The sequence below is a fragment of the Chlorocebus sabaeus genome, chromosome 20 (genome assembly GCF_047675955.1).
Source record: "Chlorocebus sabaeus isolate Y175 chromosome 20, mChlSab1.0.hap1, whole genome shotgun sequence".
In the NCBI taxonomy this organism is placed as follows: Eukaryota; Metazoa; Chordata; class Mammalia; order Primates; family Cercopithecidae; genus Chlorocebus; species Chlorocebus sabaeus.
This window is the reverse complement of record NC_132923.1, coordinates 45443104-45463430: the sequence shown is the minus strand read 5'-3', so window position 1 is coordinate 45463430 and position 20327 is coordinate 45443104. Positions and strand designations below refer to the sequence as shown.

General features: G+C 44.9%; 1 long non-coding RNA gene across 1 annotated transcript; it reads right to left on the bottom strand.

Moving 5' to 3' along the window:
• Positions 1-171: 171 nt before the first annotated feature.
• On the bottom strand, positions 172-20061 carry LOC140709494 (uncharacterized). The gene is made up of 3 exons (XR_012090028.1): positions 19555-20061; positions 5077-5348; positions 172-729 (listed from the first exon to the last, which is right to left on the bottom strand). It is a non-coding gene; the product is annotated as an uncharacterized lncRNA (long non-coding RNA).
• Positions 20062-20327: the final 266 nt, after the last annotated feature.

Below are 20327 nucleotides of genomic sequence, written 5' to 3'. Positions count from 1 at the left end.
TTCCTGGATATGTATAGCTAGGGATGGAGTTGCTTGGTGAATGGGTAGAAAATGGACACAGAGTTTTGCAAAGTAACTGTATTATTTTACATTTCTATGAAAGATGTAGGCCATTTTCAGTTGCTCTACATTCCCACACACTTAATATTTTTAGTCTTTTAAATTATAGCCATTCTACCAGGTGTCTAGTGACATCCTATTTTGGTTTTCTCATGCCTAATGTTCATTAGATACCTTCTTATGGAAAATATCTTCTCAAATTTTTATGTTCATTGATATACTGGGGTGTCTGTCATTTTCTTTGTAATCTATAGGAGTTCTTTATATATTTTGAATGAGTCCATTTATATATACATATTTTTTGCTATATTATATAGCAAATAATTATTCCTGGTCTACAGATAGCTCTTAAGTTATTAAACAACAACAAAATAAGGAGAAGGTTTTTTAAAATGAAGTGCAATTAAAATGGTTCAGGTCAGACCGTGGCTTATGTCTGTAATCCTAGCACTTTGGGAGGTCAAGGCAGGTGGATCACTTGAGGTCAAGAGTTAGAGACCAACCTGGCCAACATGGAGAAACCTTGTCTCTACTTAAAGTGCAAAAATTAGCCAGGTGTGGTGGCGGGTACCTGTAATCCCAGCTATTCAGGAGGCTGAGGCAGGAGAATCACTTGAACCCCAGAGATGGAGGTTGTAGTGAGCTGAGATCACGCCATTGCATTCCAGCCTGAGGAACAGAGCAAAAACTCCATCTCAAAAATAAATAAATAAATAAATAAATAAATAAATAAAGATGGTTCATTACTTAACTCCACATATTATGATGTGAAAATATATCATCTTGATTTTAATAGCAGATTTTTAAAAATTCCTTTTCTTGTGCTTACCAGACAAGGTTTGGTAGCAAATACCAGTCACGGGCACAGATGAACCAATTCAAGGAGAGTCATAAACAGGATCACTATTATGTTCCCCCAAAAACCATCCCTAGAATGCAATCTCTTCTCTACTTGTCACAAAACGAACACAATAGTCCACTATATAAAGTCCCAAACACATGAAAATGTAGATATAATGAAGTCTGCTTTCCAAATATTTATTCTACTTAGACCCAGTCATGGGGACCAGGGATTAGGAAATGACTACAATGAGGTTCAAGGGAATTTGGGGAAGAGACAAAATGTGCTAAAGTAGAACTCTGCTGATGGCTGCACAATTCTATAAATCAATTCTATAAATCATTGAGTTGTACACTGACAATAGGTGACTTTTATAACAAGTCATTCTTTAAACGAACTTTTGGGTTTCTATTCCAACACAGAAAGAGCTAGGCAGTCATCACTTGTCCTCACAGCTAGAAAAAAAGCTGAATGAACTGAAAGTCAACCCTTCTAGGGTGGATGAGAGAATTGAGGTCACAGGAAAAATGACCTCCCTAAAAATGAGAAAGACAGGCTAACACACAAGGAGTCACAGCTCACAGGAAGAGAAGCTACTGGGGACAGCAAGTGCAAGGAGCACTTAAATGGTATTGATGGATTACTAGAAGCTGAGGGTGGCCTGGCTAGAGCATTAAAAACTCCTTGAAAACCAGACTAAGGGGGAATCTCACACATTTCCAAGTTTTACTACAATGATCTCAACCAGGTTCTCATGATGAAGTTCAGAAAACCCCCCTGAGGTTTGGCACTACCAACTTCAGGACTTACATTAAGCTACAGTAACCCAAATAGTGTGAAAAGAGAAAGCTGGTGAAGCTGGTGAAAAGAGAAAACACACACAAACAGATCCATGGAAAAGAATACAGAGCCCAGAAACAGGCCTACATACAGTCCACTGATCTTCCATGAAGGTTTAGAGACAATTTAAAACAGCAAAGATAGCCTTTCCAACTAGTGGTGCTAGAACAACTGGACAACTACATGCAAAAAATAAATAAATAAAAAAATAAATCCAGGTATGCATGTTATACCCTTTATAAAATAAATCTTACACATAAATGTAAGGTGCAAAACCATAAGAATCCTAGGAGATAACAGAGGAGAAAATCTCGGGGATTTTGGGTTCAACAATGGCTTAGATACAAAACCAAAAGCACAATCTACTAATGAAAAAAATTAAGTTGAGCTTCATTAAAATTTAAAACTTCTGCTCTGTGAAAGACACCGTGAAGAGAACAGAAAAAGCAAGTCACAGACTGGCAGAAAATATTTACAAAATAATCTGATGGAAAACCTGCTGTTCGAAATATATGAAGAATTCTGAGAACTAAACACAAAGAAAAAAAAGGTGAAAGATCTGAACACCTCATTAATAAGATATACAGATGGCAAATAAGCATATGAAAAAGATGCTTAAAATCATTTGTCGTCAGGGAACTGCACATTAAAACAACAATGAGATATCACTGTAAACCTATTAGAATGTCTAAAATGCAAAAAGGTGAACACACCAAATGCTGTCATGCTGTCAAAGGTGAGGAGCAACCAGAACTCTCCATAACTAGTGGAAATCAAAAGGGTGCAGTCACTTCAGAAAACTTAAGTTCACTCAAAATCCTGCACATAAGTACTTACAGCAATTTTATCACCATTGTCAAAACTTGGAAGTACCCAAGATGCCTTTCATCAAGTGAAGGAATAAACAGTATTGTAGCCATACAATGAAATCTGATTCAGTGATTTTAAAAAACAAGCTATCAAGCCATGAAAAGACATGGAGGAACTTAAAGTACATAATGCTAGAAAGAAGCCAGTCTACAAATCTACATACTGTACGATTCCAACTCTAGAACATTCTTGGAAAGTCAAAAAGATAGAAGTAGTAAAATGATGAATGGTTGTCAGGGGTGGAGGAGAGGAGGAGGCATGAAATGGTGAAGCACAGGGAATTTTCAGCAGTGAAACTATTTTGCATGATGCTGTATTGGGGATTTAGGACATCATGTAATTGCCAAAACCCATAATCTGTGAAACTCAAAGAATGAACTCTAATGTAAACTATGGACTTCAGTTGATAATGATGTATTAATAGTGGTTCATTAATTGTATCAAATGGACCACACTAATACAACAGGGGAAATTGTGTGCTGGAGGACAGGGGAGCCTAGGAGAACTCTCTGTACTATCTACTCAGTTTTTCTGTAAACCTAGAACTATTTTTAAAAATAATGTCTATTAATTTTTCTTAATTAGGATGCAGCAGCCCCTTATCAAGGTTTTGGTGGCATTTTGGTTATTGTGTGGTTAGTACTTGGCATTAAGGTGTATAACCTGGAGTCAGAGTAGTGGGAGATTTCAATGCCTGTGCCATTTACCTCTAACCCTGGGGCGCCCCCGGAACACAGATAGTAGATCAGTTAGGTAGAAGCAGCCTCAGCCATCTGGACAGTGCAGGCTTCTGGTAAGGACAGGTACAAACCATCTGGGTGTGCAGAACTTAGTGACTAGGAACCACTGAGACTCAGAAGCTGCCCTAGTGGCACCCACGAATCAAAGGAGGAGGAGGCTGGGAGGAGCTAAGGGCTACAGGAGGAGCTCCCTGCCTGCGAGACAGAAGCAGCTCCAGAGATTTTGGTAAATAATGTAGGTTTCAGTACAGTGTGGTCTATTCAAAAAAGTAGAGAGAACGAAAAGGAAAGAAAAAGAGAGAGCATGAGAGAGAGAGAAAGAAAAAGAAAAGAAGAAAGGAAGAAAGGACAGAAAGGAGGGACGGAGGGAAGGATGAAGGAAGGGAGGGATGAAGGGAGGAAAGGAGGAAGGAAGGAAGGGAGGGAGGGAGGGAAAGAATAGAGAGACAGTGGGAGGGAAGTAGGGAAGGAAGGAAGCGAGGGAGGGAGGGAGGAAGGGAAGGAGCGAAAAAATTTACGTGAAGATGACAACATCCAGGGGGAACTTACACCACCAATATTTTCCATTAACAGGAACACACAAACTAGTTATTAGAGAAAGATGCACTGCTGTAAAACCATATACTGTTTCCATGGGTTACAATCCCTTCCTCCTCCTCTGAAACACATTCTGTCTCTGGCCCACTGTTGCCAGAAACACTAAGTCTTGTCTTTGGATAAGTTCTGGTGCCCACAAAAATGAGATGAGACAGTGGACCCCAGAACACCAGGCCACGACCTTCCCTGCTGCTCCTTTTCCACTCCAGAAGCTGCAGGTGAGGGCCTCAGCCCCTGGGCCTGACATCGCCCATTTGCCTTTCTCACTGGGCTTCTCTCCTTGCACTGGTTCCCACTCCCCCAGGACCTGGTGGGCGACCACATGAGAAGGACACAAACAGGCCATGCCCCTTTCTTTCTCCCCCTCTCAATGCCTGCAGTGGTGGGTTCTGTGGGGTAGTTACCTGAGATTTACTCATTATGGGCCTCTAGCCCAGAGCAGGGCCTGGTACCTAACAGTCACCCCATGAATGCTCAGGGAAAGCAGACGTCCACCACAAGGTCCTGGGGAACCAAGAATTCCACTGTGGCCCATAAATTCTACGTCCTACAGGATTCCGGAATGGGAAATGGCAAAGGCCTTCAAAAGTGGCCACTCTTTTAACCCATTATACTGGCAACTGAGCCATGTTTCCCCATCCTGGACACATCTAGAGGGCACTGCCTAGAACCAGACACAACTCCCCACCCAGGACAGTGCAGGGGCCTTAGCCTGGGGAATGCGGGTGGACAGGGAGGGGGTGAGCCACGAAAGCTGAAGAGGAGAAAGCAGGTGAAAGGGGACAGCAGGGTGGAAACAGAGAGAGAAATGGGGGCAGAGAATGGGGGGTGAAAGGGGAAGAGTGAGGAGAGGGATGCAGATCTAGCTACTAAGGAAAAGTCCTGAAGAGAACACTGTCCTCTCCTGAAGTAAAATCACTTCCACCTGACCACGGCATTGCAGGTTGTGGGTGGCACACGCTGTGAATATTTGTTCATTCATTTAACAAATATTTTTTTAATATCTTTTTCATGCCAGGCAAGGCCCTGTGATGTTTAGGGCCCTTGGTGTCTTCCCTTCACATCTGAGTCATAACAGAAAGAGGACTCTCTGACCCCATCGAGCTGGCGATGCCTCGGGACTTTTACCTGTTGGATCTGGCAGCTCTTCCTGTTGGCCCACACCGTGTGAGGCTGCTCTTGGTGCACCGAATGGGGACGTTTCTACATCAGTGCCTCAGAGAGTCCACTGGAAGCCCTGGACAGTGGGAGTTGGTGGCACCCCCAGTGTGGAGGCCAAGAGCACAGAGCACTGAAGCTCCAGACACCCTCAGGAGGACAGTAAGGGACAATCTGCTGGTGAGAGCCTGGGTCACCAAGAACCTTCGCCTGGGTCTAAACAGGATTTGCCTTCAGATTACCTGTGAGAGATAAAAGAGAGAAATCAAGGTTAACATTGAGATTTGGGGCTTGGGCAACTTGAAGGATAGAGCTGCCATTTACCAAGACTGGGAAGACCCAGGGAGGAGCAGGTTGAAAGGTGGTGGGGAACTAGGGTTGATTGGGTTTCTGTCATATGTAATCAACAGTCCTGACCAGCCTGGGCAACACAGTAAGACCCCGTCTCTGAAAATAAAAAATGAAAAATTAGCTGAGCATGGTGGCACACATTTGTAGTCTCAGCTACTCAGGAGGCTGAGGCAAGAGGATTCCTCGAGCCTTGAATTAGAGGTTAGTGAGCTATGATGGCACCACTGCACTCCAGCCGGGGGGGTGGTGGGGGGGAACAAAGAGTCCTGACTAAATACTTGAGTAGCCAGGGAAGTTTTCACAAAGTAAGTAATATTTGAGGCAGATCTTAGTGAATAAGAATTTGATTCTTTCTGTTAAGGAATTAAGAGTGTGTGGGTGTAGTTAATGCTTATTGAACTATCTTTGTAATCTCATATACTGGTCTATCTGGTCTATCTGTACATGTATATTCTATATGTGGTCTCACTAAGCTTTTGCTAGGTTACACCACAGTAACAAAAGCTCCAAAATCTTAGCAGCTACACATACAAAGCTTTATTTTTTATTGACATTTCCTTTTATGGCAGGTTGACTGTGACTCTGCTCTATACAAGCTATTTTATTTGTTAGATGGTGAAAACTGTGATATATGGAGATTGTTGAATATGGTATTAGTATGTTCATTCATTCATTCATTTAACAAATATTTATTCAGTATCTGTTTCATGCCAGGCAAGGCCAAGTACTGAGAATACAGTGGTGAATAAAAGAGACAAAATCTCTAATTTCCAGGAGCTTATATTGAAAATGAGATTAAACACACACAAAATAATCATAATAACAATGACTACTAGATTCATAAATAATAGCTGTAAGAGATTTTAGTAAATCTTTTAAATTAAAAAAATATAAAAATTATTAAAACTAAAATGGCCAGGGGTGATGGCTCCCACCTGTAATCCCAACACTTTGGGAGGCCACCTGAGAACAGTTAAGCATAAAAGAGTTACTGCCTTGACAGGAAGATTGTAAAAATTGTAAAAAGACAAATAAATAAATAAAAGAGTCAAAACTGTAGCTCTGAGAGGCTCAAATAACATCTAATTCAAGTCACAATGAACATCTAGCAATCATTCTGAACACCATATAATTCACTTAACACATTTTGCATGAACTTCCAACACATCTGAATTACCAACACCTGTATGTAGCCAAGAAACTGATGATCATTTACAAATTTTCACCTATGACTCCATCTGCTCTACACACTTATTTTTAAAATTTTATTCATTTGTTTATTATTTTTATTTTTTGTAGAGATGGGATCTCACTATGTTGCCCAGGTTGGTCCAGAAACAGACCCACACTAATTTCATAAATCAGATGACCACACAGCCATTCAATTTATGAAAAAATGTGCCACACGGTGCAGAAGGAAAAGGATGGTCTTTTCAACAAATGGTGCTGTATCAAGCAGACACATCCATGTAGTAAAAAGTGAACTACAGCCGGGTGGTGTGGCTCACGCCTGTAATCCCAGCACTCTGGGAGGCTGAAGTGGGCAGATTACTTGAGCCAAAGAGTTCAAGACCAATCTGGGAAACATGTTGAATCCCCATCTCTACAAAAAATATGAAAATTAGCCAGGCATGGTGGCACACACCTATAGTCGCAGCTACTCAGGAGGCTGAGGTGGGAGGATCGCTTGAGCCAGGAGGTGGAGGTTGCAGTGAGCTGAGATCCTGCCACTGCACTCTAGCCTAGGAAATAGAGTGAGGCCCTGTCTGAAGGAAAAAAAAAATGCAAAAACTAAAGTAAAATTGCTATAAGATTAACACAGAAAAATGTGTCCATATTCTTAGCATTGATTTCTTAAACAGGACACAAAATCAGTAACCATAAAGGAAAAGATTGATAAAGTATAATTTCATTAAAATTAAGAATCTCAGGCCAGGTACAGTGGCTCATGCCTGTAATCCCAACACTGAGCCCAGGAATTCCAGACCAATCTATACAATGTGGCAAAACCCCATCTCTACTAAAAATACAGAAAAGAGCTGAGTGTGGTGGTGCTCCCCTGTAGGTCCCAGCTACTTGAGGGCTGAGACAGGAGGATCACCTGAGCCTTGGGAGGTCAAGGTTGCGGTGAGCTGTGATTGTGCCACTGCACTCCAGCCTGGGCAACAGAGTGAGATCCTGTCTCAAAAAGAAAAAAAAGAGTTAGAGAATCTCCATTCATGAAAAAATACCATTAAAAGAGTAAAAAGGCAAGCTACAGATTGAAAAAAGGGAAATGCAATACATATATATCCTAGAAAGGACGCATATCCAGAATAAAGTATTACAAATCAACGGAAAAACAAGCATATCAATGAAAACTGGATAAAAAGATTTAACAGGCACTTTACAAAAAAAGACATGTAAATGGCAATAACAGATACTCAATCTCAATACCAGAAAAATGCAAAATGAAACCATGCTGATACATTACTGCACCCCTACTAGAATGGCAAAATAATTTTTAACTGACAGGCATCAGCAAGAATGTGGGGTAACCAGAATATCCCTGTTAAATGGTACAACCGCTTTGGGGAAATGTTCAACAATATGCAATACTAAAGTTTTATTCATATACCTCTAAAACCAACAATGCCACTCCTAAAAATATACCCCAGTCTAGTAATGTTCTATTTCTTGATCTGTGGTGGTTCACTTGGTAAAAATTCATTAACTGTATTTTTTTTTCTTTTTTCTTTTTTCTTTTTTTTTTGAGACAGGGTCTCACTCTGCCATCCAGGCCGAGTGCACTGCCATGATCACGGTTCACTGCAATCTCAACCTCCCTGGCTCTGGTGATCCTCCCACCTCAGCCTACCGGGTAGCTGGGACTACAGGCACACACCACCAAATGCAGCTACTTTTCGCATTTTTAGTGGAGATAGGGTTTTGCCACGTTGCCCACGCTGGTCTGGAAATCCTGGGCTCAAGTGATCTACTCACCTTGGCGTCCCAAAGTGCTGGGATTACAGGTGTGATCTACTGTGCCTGGATCACCTGCACATTTAAAATTGTGAACTTCTGTATACTTCAGTAACTTTTCGAAGATTTCTTTGACACAAAGTTCTCAGAAATCTTAAAGCTAGCATTTCAGAATAGAAAAAAGAGATTCTGGTTCACCGGTGAAAATTTTACTAATAAAATTTAAAAACAAAAAGAAAGCTACTAACGTACATCAGCTCAGAACAGACTAAACACTACTAGATCACTTCCCTTCAACTTCGTGAAGCACTGGGATTCATTATTTCGTCAAAGAAAGGATGAACAACACTGTAACCCAAAGAAAAGATACCACTGCAAGAAAAGACTTCCTTTCGAAAGCAGCTCTAGCAGCAAAAGACAGGAGGAAAGCGAGGAAACCATGCCAAATGTCTCGGTTAACTCTTCGGTGAAAAGGACGCCAAATGAGATGATCTAAGAAGCCCCAAAGATAGGCAGACACAGGGAAATCACAGCAACTCTTTGGAGTGCAAACACCAACACCACAATCCAACCTACCGGATATCCTGAGGTTAATTTGAGGCTTGTCCCGCTAGTCATGAGGTGATTCAGTGATGGCTACAAACGCTCCTCATGTACATCCTGGACCTGGCACACCTGGCTTGCCCATCACCAGCCTGGACACACCGCCAGGCGCAGAATCCCGGAGGCCAAATAAAGACGCCAGCTTTGCAAGTCGGAGGCGCGAGCACTCTGGCCTCTCAGGTCCTCAGAGGGAACCGATTTCCGGCCGCGAGGGTCGGGGTGCGAGGTCAGTGTCCTTCACAGGATATACCAGGGCGTGCCCCGAAGCTGCTCAGTTCCCTCCATCCCCTGGGATGCCACAGAACACCCACCAGCGACTTTCTTCCCCAGCGCCCACAAAAGGTGGGCTGCCGGCGGCCCGACAGGCGAAGAATCCAGCACAGGGAACTTAGGCCCCGGCGGTGCGCCCCTCCCGCCGCGCCTCCCCAGCGGTGCGCCCGCGGGTCCCGGATTCACCGCCCGCAGGGCCTGGCGCGGGGCCCTCACCTCCGAAACGCTGGGTGGACTTCGCCCTAAACCTTAATTTCCCATCCAGACTGCAGCGGCGGCGGCGGGCGCCGCAAGTCGCCGTCCCGCGCTCCCAAAAGCACCGCGCTCACTCAGAAGCTCAGATAGCCTCGCCACCCTCACCTTCCCCTCCCAGTACCGCCGCTGTCTCAACCGCCACCCAGCCCCTACCCTGCAGCCCGCTGGCTCCTCAGGGTCCAGCTCGGCCGCGTCAGGAGAGCCCAAGGCGCAGGCACGGCGGGGCCTTAAAGTGACCCGGCCGCCTCTACCGCCCAACGGGTTAGAGCAGGTTAGGGGCCGCCGGGGCCAAGAAAAGGAGTAACTGAGGGATGGACCGAGAGCAGCGGAGACAGGGAAATCCCTCTCTCCCCTCCGCCTCTCCTTCAAAGCACCAGCCGTCCACCCTGCAAATCGCTGATTTCCCTGGCCACTTGAACCGCCCCTGCCAAGTTAGAGAGGCAGAAGACACATGGCCTCTGGGGCCGGAGCGACCCCTGCGCTTAGGACTGCAGGCCTCACGCTGCCACACCGCCCCCGAGTCTGACTTCTAGGCCTGGGCATGCGGTGCAGACGCGCGGGTTTCAGAAGGCAGCGCCTAGCTCCCCCACCCCGAGAGGTGACCTTAGGTCACTCGCAAAAACAATAACCCAAGTGTCAATGGCACTTGTAATTGTTTTCTAACTTAAATTTAAACAGATGTTGCAGATGGGCTTCCCCTGAAACAAGCCTTTGAGAAAAAGAAAAACTTTTTTTTTAAACAAGATTAGGAAATACCAAGAAACAGGAAGTAAAGTCATGCCGTCCACCCAGCTAAAAACTTTGAAAACTTGAAATTTTATCTAAGCCAAATGTTTGCATAACTTTAGGTCATGCCACTATTTAAAGTCAATTCCATTTAACAATTTCATTGCAACTGAATCCATCTTGTATAAGAAAACTAAGATACATCCCTGATAATCTACCTCTCTCCTCCTGTATTCCATCCATGAGCAAATCCTACTGGTTTTTACCTTTCAAATTTTCTTGAATCTGTCCTATCTCCTCCATCACCACCCTAGTCTAGGATACCTTCACCTGGGGAGTGGGGGTGGAGAGACTACTGACCTGATCTTTTTGTGGTTTATCCATATCCCCTTTATTGCCTCTCTAATCTCAACACAACAGACAGAGAGGCTTTTTCAAAATGTAATATGACCCTGTCACTTCCAAGCCTAAACCACTTAAACACCTTCCCATTCTCTTAAACAAAACCTCTTAACTAACCAAGCCCTGAATGGCCAGGAGCCTTGCCCACTTCTCCATTTCTTCTCACTACTCAGACCAGTTCCATCCTGCTCTCTCTGCTCCAGCCAAACTGGCCTCTTTTATTCCCTATTTACCAGCTTCCTGGCCTCCACAGAGCTTTTGCTCATGCTCTGCTCTGTGCCTGGAAGGTTCTTCTAACCCCTGTCCTTCTGAGAACAGCTGTACTCTCCACCTCTGAAAAGCACCTTCTGACCTCCTTACGGTGGTCCCTTACTCCTATCATGTTGCATGAAACTGTAATTGGGTGGTTATTTTAGTGAATTTTTTACTATCAGCTACATAAGCCCAGGATTTGGTTTTGTTTGGCTCATGGTTTGTATTTCCACATTTGCTAAATACCTATTTGTTCATAAATGAGAATGATAGATGCTAGAAGTTGAAGTAATTTGGCATAAAGTCAGAGAAAGGTAAAATGTCACAATCTGACATTTGGAGTCAGAATGTAGAAACTTCAGTTATATTAAAACTGATTTTGGGGGCACGCCCAAGATGGTCAAATAGAAACAGCTCCAGCCTCCGTCTCCCAGTGTGAGCGACACAGAAGACGAGTGATTTCTGCATTTTCAACTGAAGTGCTGAGTTCATCTCACTGGGTTGTGTTGGATGGTTGGCACTGGTGGGCGGGTGCAGCCCGACTAGTGAGAGCTGAAGCAGGGCGAGGCACCACCTCACCTGGGAAACTCAAGGGGTAAGGGAATTCCATTTCCTAGCCAAAGGAAATTGAGACACACAACACCTGGAAATTCGGGTAACTCCCATCCTAACACTGTGCTTTCTACCAAGGGTCTTAGCAAATGGCACACTAGGAGGTTATATCCCACACCTGGCCCAAAGGGTCCCACACCCACGGAGCCTCCCTCATTGCTAGCACAGCAGTCTAAGATCTAACTGCAAGCTGGCAGCAAAGCTGGGGGAGGGGCACCTACCATTGCTGAGGCTTAAGTAGGTAAACAAAGCCGCTGGGAAGCTCGAACTGGGTGGAGCCCACCTCAGCTCAAGGGGGCCTGCCTATCTCTGTAGACTCCATCTCTGGGAATAGGGCATAGCTAAACAAAAAGCAACAGAAACCTCGGGAGAGATAAATGACCCTGTCTGACAGCTTTGAAGAGAGCAGTGGATCTCCCAGCACAGAGGTTGAGATCTGAGAACGAACAGACTGCCTGCTCAAGTAGGTCCCTGACCCCTGAGTAGCCTAACTGGGAGACATCCCCCACTAGGTGCAGACCAACACCTCACACCTCACACGGTGGGGTACACCCCTGAGACGAAGCTTCCAGAGCAAGAATCAGACAGCAACACTCACTGTTCAGCAATATTCTATCTTCTGCAGCCTCCGCTGCTGATACCCAGGCAAACAGGGTCAGGAGTGAACTTCAAGCAATCTCCAACAGACCTACAGCTGAGGGTCCTGACTGTTAGAAGGAAAACTAACAAACAGAAAGGACACCCACACCAAAACCCCATCAGTTCGTCACCATCATCAAAGACCAAAGGCAGATAAAACCACAAAGATGGGAAAAAAAGCAGGGCAGAAAAGCCAGAAATTCAAAAAATCAGAGCGCATCTCCCCCTCCAAAGGAACGCAGCTCATCGCCAGCAACGGATCAAAGCTGGACGGAGAATGACTTTGATGAGTTGAGAGAAGAAGGCTTCAGTCAATCAAATTTCTCAGAGCTAAAGGAGGAACTACATACCCAGCGCAAAGAAACTAAAAATCTTGAAAAAAGAATGGAAGAATGGATAACTAGAATAATCAATGCAGAGAAGGCCATAAACGAACTGAGAGAGTTAAAAACCATGACACAAGAAATACGTAACAAATGCACAAGCTTCAGTAACCAACTCGATCAACTGGAAGAAGGAGTATCAATGACTGAAGATCAAATGAATGAAACGAAGTGAGAAGAGAAGTCTAGAGAAAAAAGAGGAAAAAGAAATGAACAAAGCCTCCAAGAAATATGGGATTATGTGAAAAGACCAAATCTACATCTGATTGGTGTGCCTGAAAGTGAGGGGGAAAATGGAACCAAGTTGGAAAACACTCTTCAGGATATCATCCAGGAGAACTTCCCCAACCTAGTAAGGCAGGCCAACATTCAACTTCAGGAAATACAGAGAACGCCACAAAGATACTCCTCGAGAAGAGCAACTCCAAGACACATAATTGTCCGATTCACCAAAGTTGAAATGAAGGAAAAAATCTTAAGGGCAGCCAGAGAGAAAGTCGGGTTACCCACAAAGGGAAGCCCATCAGACTAACAGCAGATCTCTTGGCAGAAAGTCTCCAAGGCAGAAGAGAGTGGGGGCCAATATTCAACATTCTTAAAGAAAAGAATTTTCAACCCAGAATTTCATATCCAGCCAAACTAAGTTTCATAAGTGAAGGAGAAATAAAATCCTTTACAGACAAGCAAATGCTTAGAGATTTTGTCAGAACCAGGCCTGCCCTACAAGAGATCATGAAGGAAGCACTAAACATGGAAAGGAACAATAGGTACCACCCATTGCAAAAACATGGCATCACAATTAAAAGAACTAGAGAAGCAAGAGCAAACACATTCAAAAGCTAGCAGAAGGCAAGAAATAACTAAGATCAGAGCAGAACTGAAGGAGATAGAGATACAAAAAACCCTCCAAAAAAAATCAATGAATCCAGAGTTGGTTTTTTGAAAAGATGAACAAAATTAACAGACTGCTAGCAAGACTAATAAAGAAGAAAAGAGAGAAGAATCAAAAGAACACAATAAAAAATGATAAAGGGGATATCACCACCAACCACACAGAAATACAAACTACCATCAGAGAATACTATAACACCTCTATGCAAATAAACTAGAAAACCTAGAAGAAATGGATAATTTCCTGGACACTTACACTCTTCCAAGACTAAACCAGGAAGAAGTTGAATCCCTGAATAGACCAATAGCAGGCTCTGAAATTGAGGCAATAATTAATAGCCTACCAACCAAAAAAAGTCCGGGACCAGACAGATTCACAGCTGAATTCTACCAGAGGTACAAGGAGGAGATGGTACCATTCCTTCTGAAACTATTACAATCAATAGAAAAAGAGGGAATCCTCCCTAATTCATTTTAGGAGGCCAACATCATCCTGATACCAAAGCCTGACAGAGATACAACAAAAAAAAAAAAGAATTTTAGACCAATATGCCTGATGAACATCGATGCAAAAATCCTCAATAAAATACTGGCAAACCAAATCCAGCAGCACATCAAAAAGCTTATCCACCATGATCAAGTGGGCTTCATCCCTGGGATGCAAGGCTGGTTCAACATATGCAAATCAATAAATGTAATCCAGCATATAAACAGAACCAAAGACAAAACCACATGATTATCTCAATAGAGGCAGAAAAGGCCTTTGACAAAATTCAACAGCTCTTCATGCTAAAAACTCTCAATAAATTCGGTATTGATGGAACGTATCTCAAAATCATAAGTGCTATTTATGACAAACCCACAGCCAATATCATACTGAATGAGCAAAAACTGGAAGCATTCCCTTTGAAAACTGGCACAAGACAGGGATGCCCTCTCTCACCACTGCTACTCAACATAGTGTTGGAAGTTATGGCTAGGGCAATCAGGCAAGAGAAAGAAATCAAGGGTATTCAGTTAGGAAAAGAAGAAGTTAAATTGTCCCTGTTTGCAGATGACATGATTGTATATTTAGAAAACCCCATTGTCTCAGCCCAAAATCTCCTTAAGCTGATAAGCAACTTCAGCAAAGTCTCAGGATACAAAATCAACGTGCAAAAATCACAAGCATTCTCATACACCAGTAACAGACAAACAGAGAGCCAAATCAGGAATGAACTTCCATTCACAATTGCTTCAAAGAGAATAAAATACCTAGGAATCCAACTTACAAGGGATGTAAAGGACCTCTTCAAGGAGAACCACAAACCACTGCTCAGTGAAATAAAAGAGGACACAAACAAATGGAAGAACATACCATGCTCATGGATAGGAAGAATCAATATTGTGAAAATGGCCATACTGCCCAAGGTAATTTATAGATTCAATGCCATCCCCATTAAGCTACCAATGACTTCCTTCACAGAACTGGAAAAAACTGCTTTAAAGTTCATATGGAACCAAAAAAGAGCCCACATTGCCAAGACAATCCTAAGTCAAAAGAACAAAGCTGGAGGCATCACACTACCTGACTTCAAACTATACTACAAGGCTACAGTAACCAAAACAGCATGGTTCTGGTACCAAAACAGAGATATAGACCAATGGAACAGAACAGAGTCCTCAGAAATAATACCACACATCTACAGCCATCTGATCTTTGACAAAAACAAGAAATGGGGAAAGGTTTCCTTATTTAATAAATAGTGCTGGGAAAATTGGCTAGCCATAAGTAGAAAGCTGAAACTGGATCCTTTCCTTACTCCTTATATGAAAATTAATTCAAGATGGATTAGAGACTTAAATGTTAGACCTAATACCATAAAAACCCTAGAAGAAAACCTAGGTAATACCATTCAGGACATAGGCATGGGCAAGGATTTCATGTCTAAAACACCAAAAGCAACGGCAACAAAAGCCAAAATAGACAAATGGGATCTAATTAAACTGAAGAGCTTCTGTACAGCAAAAGAAACTACCATCAGAGTGAACAGGAAACCTACAGAATGGGAGAAAATGTTTGCAATCTACTGACAAAGATCTAATATCCAGAACCTACAAATAACTTAAACAAATTTATAAGAAAAAAACAAACAACCCCATCAAGAAGTGGGCAAATGATATGAGCAGACACTTCAAAAGAAGGCATTTATGCAGCCAACAGACACATGAAAAAATGCTCATCATCACTGGTCATCAGAGAAATGCAAATCAAAACCACAATGAGATACCATCTCACACCAGTTAGAATGGTGATCACTAAAAAGTCAGAAAATAACAGGTGCTGGAGAGGATGTGGAGAAACGGGAACAGTTTTACACTGTTGGTGGGACTGTAAACTAGTTCAACCATTGTGGAAGACAGTATGGTGATTCCTCAAGGATCTAGAACTAGAAATGCCATTTGACCCAGCAATCCCATTACTGGGTATATACCCAAAGGATTATAAATCATGCTGCTATAAAGACACATGCACACGTATGTTTATCACGGTACTATTTGCAATAGCAAAGACTTGGAACCTTGGGTCGTGGTGGCTGGAAGCTAACCCAAGTGGCGGGCCACCTCTGGAGTATTCTCTGTGCTGGATCTAATCTCGAATTTACAGTTCCTCTGCTCAAAGCCTGTCTTTGAAAGTGGGGGTGTTTCCGGTGGGTTGCTGCAGTTTGGAATACTGGGAACTAAATAAAGCCTTTGCTACTTTCGTCTAGTCTCAGGGCAAACTCCTGGGTAACCCAAAGGCCATTAGACGGATTCCCGTGCTGAACTTTCCCTTGCGTTAGGCCACATCTCACTATGGAGTGAGGATCAGGAAGAAAAGTTCCGGAAGGAGAGAAGCTGCGGGGGCTGGGGAGACTCTTCGTTGGTCGGAGAGGCGTCAGCGGCCCAAAGAAAAGGGAGGATTGTGGGGAGGTATGGGCATAGAGATGAGTGAGGGGAGCTGCGGAGAAAGAGTCTTACTCAGAGGTGTGCCCAGACACCCTGAACCAAGTTACTTAACCTCCTCCACCACCGTGGCATCTGCGGGGTCCGTGGGCCTGTCGGTCTTCCGGGAGGAATTCTGTGTCCCTGTTACTGTGTATCAACAGATGTTAGCCTGATATTTATATTTTTAATGAAAGAAAACTAACTCCAGAATTTGGGAACTGTTTTTCCGGTTTTGCTTTATACCTTTTGGAAATTCCTTAGAAGGATTTGATCTGAGAAGCCTTGGGGTGTGACTATGGTAGACAACGGATGATTAATTTTCATCCAAAAGTCTTTGGCAGATTCCCCCACTCTCAGCTCCCCAGTCTAACAGTAGTTTGAAACAGAAGATCAGCAACATTTGGAAAGTTTTTTTTTCTTTGTGTTTTAATGATAAACTTGATTTATTAAATTCCAAAAGTTTTCTTATTCTGAGGTTGTCTTTCTATATTTTGAGTATAAAACGATGGCCATACTATGTTGGAACCACCAAGGTTCTTCTCTTCACTTGTTTATTTGTAATTTGTAATCTGAGAATTTCCTGAGTAAACTGGGAACTGTTATGTGTAATTCCTTATTTTTGAACATTCTTTGTAAACAGGAATCAGGATTTGGGGTGGGGAGGGAGGGAGGAGTAGGAGTCCTGATTTGTGTAAGGGAAAATAATGGATTACTTATGTGATGGAGCAAAGGATTTAAAAACTCTTAGCGTTCCCAGATTTCCCCTTTTACTGTTTGCTGAAGAAAATTCTGTCTTTGACTCCCTTCCTTACCCTCTCCTGGCCTGTGAGAAGCTTCTTCCCTATTCGGTTTACTTCCTCCTCACCTCCTGGCCCACCGCCCCCCAACCCCGTAGCCCCCTCCTCTTTTTCAGTGAAGCTGCTGGAGGAAAGTCGGGTTTGGGAGAAGACGCACACAGGCAAGGACAGCAGGAGAACAATGACATAGTTACACTTTTGTCGCCAGCACTTTTATTAAGACGTTGTGAAAAGACAAAGACAACTGAGGAGAGCAGAGAATAATATCTCCGTTTCAGCTATTCCAGGATGTTGTGCCAATTGTCCAGAGTCCTTGATCCGATGTAGTAAAGAGCTAGGGACATTTTCCCTGAAGGCTTTGATTGCTGGCAAAATCTCATTAAAGGTGTATATATTGATAGGTTGGCCACAGGATGGATAAAAGAAGAGCCTCTGGCCTACATCTGCCAAGATACATGTGTAGGAATGCTCTCTGCAGCATTATATTTTATTGTAAAATAGCAGAACGAATTTATTATTCAATAATTATAAAATGTTCAAATGTATGTGACTATATTCGGGCAATGAAAAATGCAGATGTTAAAAATAGACAATACTGACGATTCACTGATGAAAATAACAGATGATGTTACTGATGAAAATAATAACAGACGACAATTATTGAGCATTTATGGCACTCTTACATGCATTACCTTATTAAAAGTTCAGAACAACCAAGGAAATGAGTGACTTGTGGCGGGCGTGAGAAGTTCCGAGGCACAAAAGGAAGATAAGCATTCGAGGAACACCAGGATAGAAGATCTGCAGTAGGAGAAGAGAGAGGAAGAGGAGTCCGCCAGGTGGGATGCTGGAAGCCGCTGGATAGCTGGGCGGAGAGACGGCGCTCCTGCTCCGAAAGCCTCCCTGTGACCGCACGCCTCCGGCCGCCTTCTTCCAGGAAGACGCGCCCTGCTTTCCTCTGGTCTCCGGTGAGACGCTGCAAAGCGCATCGTCCTCGATCATTTCTCTTCTCCCCAAGACCCTCCGAAGGAAGGATGGGCGGACGGAAGCTTCACCCCTGAGTGGTCAAACGCGCAGAGCTCCGGCTTCCGCAGGAGCATTTCCCGAGTGTCTCTCATGGGTAAGTGTGGGCCATGTAGGGTAATGCCTCCTGTTCCCTGAGGAGCAGTGGGGGAGTTGCCCACGTGGCCAGCTCCTGGGCCACGCGAGCCAGGCCCTCCAGGAGAAGCGAGGAGTCCTGGGCCCTGACCGGCTATGCCAAAAGAAGCAGCAAGAGAAGTGGTCCCCTTCCGCTTCAGCGTCTCTGTCCTCCTGGGGTTAAGAGACAGGCATCCAGCTCCCTCTACAAGTGCTGGAGAGGAGGCTAGGTCTTTCCCACGGGCTGGGGGCCTTGCTGTCCCAAGGACGGCTGGGGAGGAAGAGGAGGCAGAGGCGGATGAGGAAGCCAGCTGAGATGTGTGAAGCAGCTCTGGCTACAGCGGGTAGGGAGAGGGCCCGTGGGACCCAGGAGCCTCTGTGCGGAGCCAGGCTTCAGGAGCAGCCACCTTGTTCCTGGAATGGGTGCCTCCGTCCATCTTGTCTCCAGAGACTGTAGGGAGACCTTCTCGCCCGGTAGGAAAGCGACGTCTCCCATGCTTTCCCAACACGCAGGCCTTGTGTCCTTCCTCCTGCTACTGTCTGCCTGCCAGCCTGCCGGGGCTGCGGCTGCCGCGGTGCCACACTTGGTGGACGCTGTCTGCCCGCCAGCCAAGAGCCGCGGTTGCAGGCGGGAGTTGGGGAGTCGTGTGCAGGTCCGAAGAAGACCCAAGCTCTTGGTCAGGGCTTTTTTGCTATAGTCAAATTCAGCGTGTAAAAGAGAGAGCTCACATCTGCCTGTTCGTGAGCTTCAGTGAGAACACCAAGGAAGCACACTCAAGTTCCCTAGGAGGGCAGGAAGGGTCTCTGGCGGCGATATCCGCGTCGATGGTGAGCCAAGGCAATGCCAGGAGAGTGAGCGCGCGAACCCAGCCGCCGGGCAGCACAACCACCACCGCAGATCAGGGCCCCGCGTGTGGGGAAATCGCAGGGGTTAGCGCCGCCGAAGTGCGGTGGACTAACCTCGTCCAGGGAGAATCCCCTTCCTGACCACGGCCTGTCCCCCGCCAGGTAAGGGGAGAGGAGGGACAGCACAGCCTCCTCTCCCCTGGCCAGAGGCTCAGGGTCACCACCTTCCCCTCTGTTCTCCCCTAGCCATTTTTCCAAATCACTCTCCGCCAAAGATCCCACCGACAGTCACCCTCCCGACAACCCGGGCCTCCCTCAGCAGCGGCTCCCACGCCATAGCCACCGCGCCCTCTCACCCCGCGATTCTCCCCGCCGCCTCTGCCGAGTCTGTGCACTTCACCTGCCTGGCTCCCGCTCCCCTCTGAGCTTACAGTGGACGAGAGGCAGGACCGGGCGAAGGCCATTCTGCTGCCCTTCTACCTTCGGAATCACCCAATGCACGGGTTTCAACCGTAGCCGGCAAGATGCGTGTCTCTGGTTTTCCGAGGCTTTGGAGCCTGCACAATTGTTGTACAAAAGGTGGTGGCTCCGCCTAGCGTTGGATGGGCGCTTGCTCTGCGTGGTGATGCGGCAGCGAGGGTCAACTGTTGGTGTGTCGCAGTCGGGTGGTGTGCTTGCTTCCAAGTCTGCAGTTGGCTGGTTCGGGCCTTTTCTGTGGAGCGTTTCTTGCATTTTAAAAATGCTTAAACCGCTGGCAACTTTCTTTTGTCCAGCACATGCTCTCATGGAAAGGCAGAGGGAGACCAACTTTAAAGCGAGACTTTACCCTCCTCTCCTGTATGTCTCCTATACGACATGAGGACCTAAATCAAGGTCCGCTAAGATTCTGGGCTCGCTCTCTTTCTCTCTCTCTCGTCTCTCTCTCTCTCTTTCTCTCTCTTCTCTCTCTCTCTCTCTCTCTCTCTCTCTCTCTCTCTCTCTCTCTCTCTCTCCCCTCTCTCTCGTCTGGTACTGTTACTAGGCTGGAGTGCAGTGGCGCGATCTCGGCTCATTGCAACCTCCGATTCTCTGGTTCAAGTGATTCTCTTGCCTCAGCCTCCCGAGTAGCTGGGATTATAGGCACGCTCCA